Genomic DNA, 8,187 nt, shown 5'->3' on the forward strand with positions numbered 1-8,187 from the left:
TACTGTGGTATAAAGGATCCATATTATTATTATTATTTTTTCTGTGCCCTCTTCTTTGTCATATGAGCAGGAGCAAGGACAAGAACATTCTTGTTGAAGAAGATCCAGAACCTGAAAGGACTCTGAAGAGAAAATTAAGAGAAGCTAAAATACAACAATCCAGAGATAACCTTTCAGAAATTTTCGAAAGGGAAGTGGAGATGGCAGCCAAAAATAATAATAATGTAAGGAAGATGCTTGGTGACTTTACTGCACCTAATTCCAATTTACATGGAAGAAACATCTCCATTCCTGCCATTGGAGCAAACAACTTTGAGCTGAAACCTCAATTAGTTTCTCTGATGCAGCAGAACTGCAAGTTTCATGGACTTCCATCTGAAGATCCCTTTCAGTTCTTAACTGAATTCTTGCAGATATGTGATACTGTTAAGACTAATGGAGTAGCTCCTGAAGTCTACAGGCTCATGCTTTTCCCTTTTGCTGTAAGAGACAGAGCTAGATTATGGTTGGATTCTCAACCCAAAGACAGCCTGAACTCTTGGGATAAGCTGGTCACGGCTTTCTTAGCCAAGTACTTTCCTCCTCAAAAGCTAAGCAAGCTTAGAGCTGATGTTCAAACCTTCAGACAGAAAGAAGGTGAATCCCTCTATGAAGCTTGGGAAAGATACAAACAGTTGACCAAAAAGTGTCCTTCTGACATGCTTTCAGAATGGACCATCCTGGATATATTCTATGATGGTTTATTTGAGCTATCAAAGATGTCACTGGACACTTCTGCAGGTGGATCCATTCACCTAAAGAAAATGCTTGCAGATGCTCAAGAACTCATTGACATGGTTGCTAATAACCAGTTCATGTACACTTCTGAAAGGAATCCTGTGAGCAATGGGACGCCTATGAAGAAGGGAGTTCTTGAAGTTGATACTCTGAATGCCATATTGGCTCAGAATAAAATATTGACTCAGCAAGTTAATATGATCTCTCAGAGTCTGCATGGAATGCAAGCTGCATCCAACAGTACTCAAGAGGCATCTTCTGAAGAAGAAGCTTATGATCCTGAAAACCCTGCAATAGCAGAGGTAAATTATTTAGGTGAACCTTATGGAAACACCTATAACTCATCATGGAGAAATCATCCAAATTTCTCATGGAAGGATCAAAAGCCTCAACAAGGCTTTAATAATGGTGGAAGAAACAGGTTTAACAATAGTAAACCTTTTCCATCACCCACTCAGCAACAGACAGAGAACTCTGAACAAAATGCTTCTAATTTAGCAAATCTAGTCTCTGATCTATCTAAGGCCACTGTGAGTTTCATGAATGAAACCAGGTCTTCCATTAGAAATTTGGAAGCACAAGTGGGCCAGCTGAGTAAAAGGATCACTGAAATCCCTCCAAGTACTCTCCCAAGCAATACAGAAGAGAATCCAAAAGGAGAGTGCAAGGCCATTGACATAAGCACCTTGGCCGAACCCAAAGAGGGAGAGGAAGACGTGAATCCCAAGGAGGAAGACCTCCTGGGATGTCCAGTGATCAATAAGGAGCTTCCCTCTGAGGAACCAAAGGACTCTGAGGCTCATCTAAAGACCATAAAGATTCCATTGAACCTCCTTATGCCCTTCATGAGCTCTGATGAGTATTCCTCTTCTGAAGAGAATGAGGATGTTACTGAAGAGAAAACTGCCAAGTTTCTTGGTGCAATCATGAAGCTGAATGCCAAATTATTTGGCATTGATACTTGGGAAGTTGAACCTCCCTTGTTCATCAATGAACTAAGTGATCTGGATCAACTGACATTGCCTCAGAAGAGACAGGATCCTGGAAAGTTCATAATACCTTGTACCATAGGCACCATGACCTTTAAGGCCCTGTGTGACCTTGGTTCAGGAATAAACCTCATGCCCCTCTCTGTAATAGAGAATCTGGGAATCTATGGGGTGCAAGCTGCTAAAATCTCATTAGAGATGGCAGACAATTCAAGAAAATAGGCATATGGACAAGTAGAGGACGTGTTAGTAAAGGTTGAAGGCCTTTACATCCCTGCTGATTTCATAGTCCTGGACACTGGAAAGGAAGAGGATGAGTCCATCATCCTAGGAAGACCTTTCTTGGCCACAGCAAGAGCTGTGATTGATGTTGACAGAGGTGAAATAGTCCATCAATGGAATGAGGACTCCCTTGTGTTTAAAACTCAAGGATCTCCCTCTGCAACCATGGATAGGAAGCAGAAAAAGCTTCTCTCAAAGCAGAGTCAGCCAGAGCCCCCACAGTCAAACTCTAAGTTTGGTGTTGGGAGGCCACAACCAAACTCTAAGTTTGGTGTTGAACTCCCATATCCAAACTCTAAGTTTGGTGTTGGAGAGTCTCAACAAAGCTCTGCACATCTGTGAGGCTCCATGAGAGCCCACTGTCAAGCTATTGACATTAAAGAAGCGCTTGTTGGGAGGCAACCCAATTTTTATTTATCTAACTATATTTTTCTTGATTATATGTCTTTATAGGTTCATGATCATGTGGAGTCACAAAATAAATATAAAAATTGAAAACGGAATCAAAAACAGCAGAAGAAAAATCACACCCTGGAGGAGCATCTGTCTGGCGTTCAGCGCCAGAACAGAGCATGGTTCTGGCGCTGAACGCCCAAAATGGGCAGCTTCTGGGCGCTGAATGCCAGAACAGGCATGGTTCTGGCGTTCAATGCCAGAAATGGCACACAAATGGGTGTTGAACGCCCAAAATGGCCACCAACCTGGCGCTGAACACCCAGAGTTGTGTGCAAGGGCATTTTACATGCCTAATGGGTGCAGGGATGTAAATCCTTGACACCTCAGGATCTGTGGACCCCACAGGATCAGCTCAGGATCTGTGGACCCCACAGGATCCCCACCTACCTCATCATCTCTCTTCCCATTCATGATCATCCCTTCTGTTTTCCATTTACCACTCACATCCATACACCCACTACCTTCAAAATTCAACATCTCTCTCCCACCCAATCCCACCCATATGGCCGAATACACACATCCATCCATCTCCTCCATATCTTCTTCTTCTTCTTCTATTCTTTCTTCTTTTGCTCGAGGGCGAGCAACATTCTAAGTTTGGTGTGGTAAAAGCATAGCTTTTTTGTTTTTTCCATAACCATTGATGGCACCTAAGGCCAGAGAAACCTCTAGAAAGAAGAAAGGGAAGACAAAAGCTTCCATCAAGGGTCTATAGCTCAGTGGTAGAACATTTGACTGCAAATCAAGAGATCCCTGAGATACCTCAGGGGATACATTTTCTTCCACACAATTATTGGAAGCAACTAAGGGTGGAACATCAAGAGCACTCCATCATCCTTCATGAAATCAGAGAAGATCTAAAAGCAATGAAGGAGGAGCAACAAAGACAAGGAAGAGACATAGAAGAGCTCAAGGACATCATTGGTTCTTCAAGAAGGAAACGCCACCATCACTAAGGTGGATTCATTCCTTGTTCTTATTTCTTCTGTTTTTCGTTTTCTATGTTATGTGCTTATCTGTGTTTGTGTCTTCATTACATGATCATTAGTAGTTAGTAACTATGTCTTAAAGTTATGAATGTGCTATGAATCCATCACCTCTCTTGAATGAAAAATGTTTTAATTCAAAAGAACAAGAAGTACATGAGTTTCGAATTTATCCTTGAACTTAGCTTAATTATATTGATGTGGTGACAATGCTTCTTGTTTTCTGAATGTATGCTTGAACAGTGCATATGTCTTTTGAAGTTGTTGTTTAAGAATGTTAAATATGTTGGCTCTTGAAGGAATGATGACTAGGAGACATGTTATTTGATAATCTAAAAAATCATAAAAATGATTCTTGAAGCAAGAAAAAGCAGCAAAGAACAGAGCTTGCAGAAAAAAAAAAATATAGGCGAAAAAAAATAGAGAGAAAAAGAAAAAGCAAGCAAAAAAAGCCAAAGCTCTTAAAACCAAGAGGCAAGAGCAAAAAGCCAATAACCCTTAAAACCAAAAGGCAAGGGAAATAAGAAGGATCCCAAGGCTTTGAGCATCAGTGGATAGGAGGGCCTACAGGAATAAAATCCTGGCCTAAGCGGCTAAACTAAGCTGTCCCTAACCATGTGCTTGTGGCGTGTAGGTGTCAAGTGAAAACTTGAGACTGAGTGGTTAAAGTCAAGGTTCAAAGCAAAAGAAGAGTGTGCTTAAGAACCCTGGACACCTCTAATTGGGGACTTTAGCAAAGTTGAGTCACAATCTGAAAAGGTTCACCCAATTATGTGTCTGTGGCATTTATGTATCCGGTGGTAATACTGGAAAACAAAGTGCTTAGGGCCACGGCCAAGACTCATAAAACAGCTGTGTTCAAGAATCATCATACTGAACTAGGAGAATCAATAACACTATCTGAACTCTGAGTTCCTATAGATGCCAATCATTCTGAACCTCAATGGATAAAGTGAGATGCCAAAACTATTCAAGAGGCAAAAAGCTACAAGTCCCGCTCATCTGATTGGAGCTATGTTTCATTGATAGTTTGGAATTTATAGTATATTCTATTCTTTTTATCCTATTTTGATTTTCAGTTGCTTGGGGACAAGCAACAATTTAAGTTTGGTGTTGTGATGAGTGGATAATTTATACGCTTTTTGGCATTGTTTTTAGTATATTTTTAGTAGAATCTAGTTACTTTTAGGGATGTTTTTAATAGATTTTATGTTAAATTCACATTTCTGGACTTTACTATGAGTTTGTGTGTTTTTCTATGATTTCAGGTATTTTCTGACTGAAATTGAGGGACTTGAGCAGAAATCAGATTCAGAGGTTGAAAAAGGACTGCTGATGCTGTTGGATTCTGACCTCCCTGAACTCAAAATGGATTTTCTGGAGCTACAGAACTCGAAATGGCACGCTTCCAATTGCGTTGGAAATTAGACATCCAGGGCTTTCCAGAAATGTATAATTGTCCATACTTTGGCCAAGAATGGACGACGTAAACTGGCGTTCAACGCCAGCTTTCTGCCCAAATCTGGCGTCCAGCGCCAGAAAAGGAGCCAAAACCAGAGTTGAACGCCCAAACTAGCACAAAAGCTGGCGTTCAACTCCAAGAAGGACCTCTACACGTGCAACACTCAAGCTCAGCCCAAACACACACCAAGTGGGCCCAGGAATTGGATTTATGCATCAATTACTTACTCATGTAAACCTTAGTAGCTAGTTTATTATAAATAGGACCTTTTACTATTGTATTAGGTATCTTTGATCAGTTGTATGCTATCTTAGATTACGTTTGAGGGTTGGCCATCTCGGCCATGCCTGGACCTTTCACTTATGTATTTTCAACGGTAGAGTTTCTACACTCCATAGATTAAGGTGTGGAGCTCTGCTGTTCCTCAAAGATTAATGCAAAGTACTGCTGTTTTCTATTCAATTCATCTTATTTCGCTTCCAAGATATCCATTCACACCCAAGAACGTGATGAAGGTGATGATTATGTGTGACGCTCATCACCATCTCCCCTATGAACACGTGCCTGACAAACACTTCCGTTCTATATGAAATAAGCTAGAATGAATATCTCTTAGATCTCCTAACCAGAATCTTCGTGGCGTAAGCTAGAATGATGGCGGCATTCAAGAGAATCCGGAAAGTGTAAACCTTGTCTGTGGTATTCCGAGTAGGATTTAATGATTGAATGACTGTGACGAGCTTCAAACTCGCGATTGTTGGGCGTTAGTGACAGACGCAAAAGGAGGGTGAATCCTATTCCAGCATGATCGAGAACCGACAGATGAATAGCCGTGCCGTGACAGGGTGCGTGAGCATATTATTCACTGAGAGGAGGGGATGTAGCCACTGACAACGGTGATGCCCTTGCATAAAGCCAGCCATAGAAAGGAGTAAGACTGATTGGATGAAGATAGCAGGAAAGCAGAGGTTCAGAGGAACGAAAGCATCTCCATTTGCTTATCCGAAATTCCTACCAATGAATTACATAAGTATTTCTATCCCTATTTTATTATATTAAATTCAAAAACACCATTATCCATTTATATCTGCCTAACTGAGATTTGCAAGGTGACCATAGCTTGCTTCATACCAACAATCTCCGTGGGATTCGACCCTTACTCACGTAAGGTATTACTTGGACGACCCAGTGCACTTGCTGGTTAGTTGTATCGAAGTTGTGAACCATGGTATTGGCACCATGTTCTTGGCGCCATTGCCAGGGAAAGAAAGAGCCATGAATTTTACATAATTAAAGTATAATCATGATTACCCGTACCAAGTTGCTCACGTTGCCAGGGATTATTTGAGCCTGGACATCACAACTTCGTGCACCATTATACAATTAGGCAAACTCAAGTAAACAAAGTAAGAAAGCATATAGAAGATGCATATGATGAATGTCTGTCCTATTGGCTGTGATATCACATGTCGGTTATTGCCAAATCCGATAGAAAATCCAGTAACAACTCCCGGATTAGTCTCTCTATTGCGCATAAGGAGGAGTAATTCCGAGGGATGAGTGCCCTACCACCTTCCCTTTCAGAGGGAAACATTCCGAGGGAGCGTGCCCTACCACCTTCCTCTGGTTGCTGCATGATTGATGAGTCCATATTTGATGGTGTATTTTGACTCACTTCGGATGGATTCTAGCACATGAACTCACACTTAAGCACCCAATTAGCATACTTTTGTTTTGGATCCCTAATTTGATTCTAAAAGTGAAAACATGCATTTTAATGCCTAGATTAGTGAATTTTAATTCCACTTTCATGTCATTTGATGCTGTGATATGGTTTGTGAGTGATTTCAGGCCTTGAAGGCATGAATAGATGGCCAAAAGTGGAAGAAAGCATGTACAAGGGATAAAATATGAAGAAAATGAGGAAAGCACAAACAGCGATGTGTACTCGTGCAAACAGGAGAATTTCCAGCCGCTTGTGCGGACGCACACGTTTGTGCATTTGCACAGGTCCCAACACGTAATTTCATTAATGATGTACGTGCTTCGCGATTTCTGAGGCCCTTGGCTCATTCTTGGAAGGCTGAAATGCTATTTTGGAGTGCTATATAAAGAAGACTTGAAGACTTATCAAATGGGGGCACATTGGAGCATAGTTTTACATAGTTTTACATAGTAATTAGGAGTAGGAATAGTGTAGAGTAGATAGCTCTCCTAGGGTTTATCAATTTCCATTGTAGCATTTTATAGCAAGCTTTGATCTTTCATTTTGCTTCCTTAATTGTAAGTACTCTCAATTTCCTTTTAATTAAAGAATTTTCATTTTCTTGGTTCAAGTTACTTTGTTTATATTGCAATTTTGTGTTTCTTGAAGTTTTGATTAATGAATTTTATGATTCATGCTCTCTTTATGTTTTGTTGCTTGTTTATGTTTGGTTTTGTTGATAGTTGGTTATAGTTTTCTAATTCCCTTTACAATTTCTCATGCTTTACTTTTATGCACACAAGGTGTTTGTGAAAATGCCAACTCTAGATTTTGAGTAGATTTTCCCACCTTGGCTTGTGGGTTGAGTTCCTAGGATACTAGAGTCATGATGTCCGACATTTAGTGGTAATTCTTGGGTAGTTAGTTGACTCTTGTTTCCATTGACGCTAGCCTTTTGTCAACTAGTTTGGTAAGTTAGTTAGGACTTATGGATTAAGGTCAATTATGCTTGCTTGATTTACTCCTCGATGGTTGGGGTTGACTAAGCGAGATTGACTCATCATAATTATCATAGTTATGGTTATGGCAATGATAGGGTTCTTAGATTATCATTCCCAAGTCAAGGCTCTTTTATTCCATTTATAGCATTTTCACTAGTTTGATCTCATCTCTTCTTTACTTGCATAAATTACAATTTTGAGCATCTCTTAGTTCTTTTATTGCTTAGTTCTTTTAATATTTCATTAATATGCTTGAAAACCCCTTTTTCCTCACAACCGAAAGAGAAAACATTTCATTTGCATTCCTGGAGAGAACAACCCGAGGTTTTATTGCTGTTGGTTATATTTTGTTTTGAATTGGAATATTTGATTTGAGCATTACTTGTTGGCTTGGAACTATACTTACAACGCCAATCTTATTTTGAGATAAAATCCCTAGCTGATGGAAATGTTCATCTATCAATGATTCCGTAGGTTAGTGCCCTACCACCTTGCAATCAGAGAGAAATCACATTTTCAGGAGAAATAA

General features: G+C 40.1%; 1 non-coding gene across 1 annotated transcript; it reads right to left on the reverse strand.

Moving 5' to 3' along the window:
* Window positions 1-596: 596 nt before the first annotated feature.
* LOC148580166 (small nucleolar RNA R71) lies at window positions 597-704 on the reverse strand. Its single transcript, XR_015895811.1, has one exon. It is a non-coding gene; the product is annotated as a small nucleolar RNA R71 (small nucleolar RNA).
* Window positions 705-8,187: the final 7,483 nt, after the last annotated feature.

This window comes from Arachis ipaensis, chromosome B10 (assembly GCF_059453495.1).
Source record: "Arachis ipaensis isolate K30076 ecotype BB chromosome B10, ASM5945349v1, whole genome shotgun sequence".
Classification (NCBI taxonomy): Eukaryota; Viridiplantae; Streptophyta; class Magnoliopsida; order Fabales; family Fabaceae; genus Arachis; species Arachis ipaensis.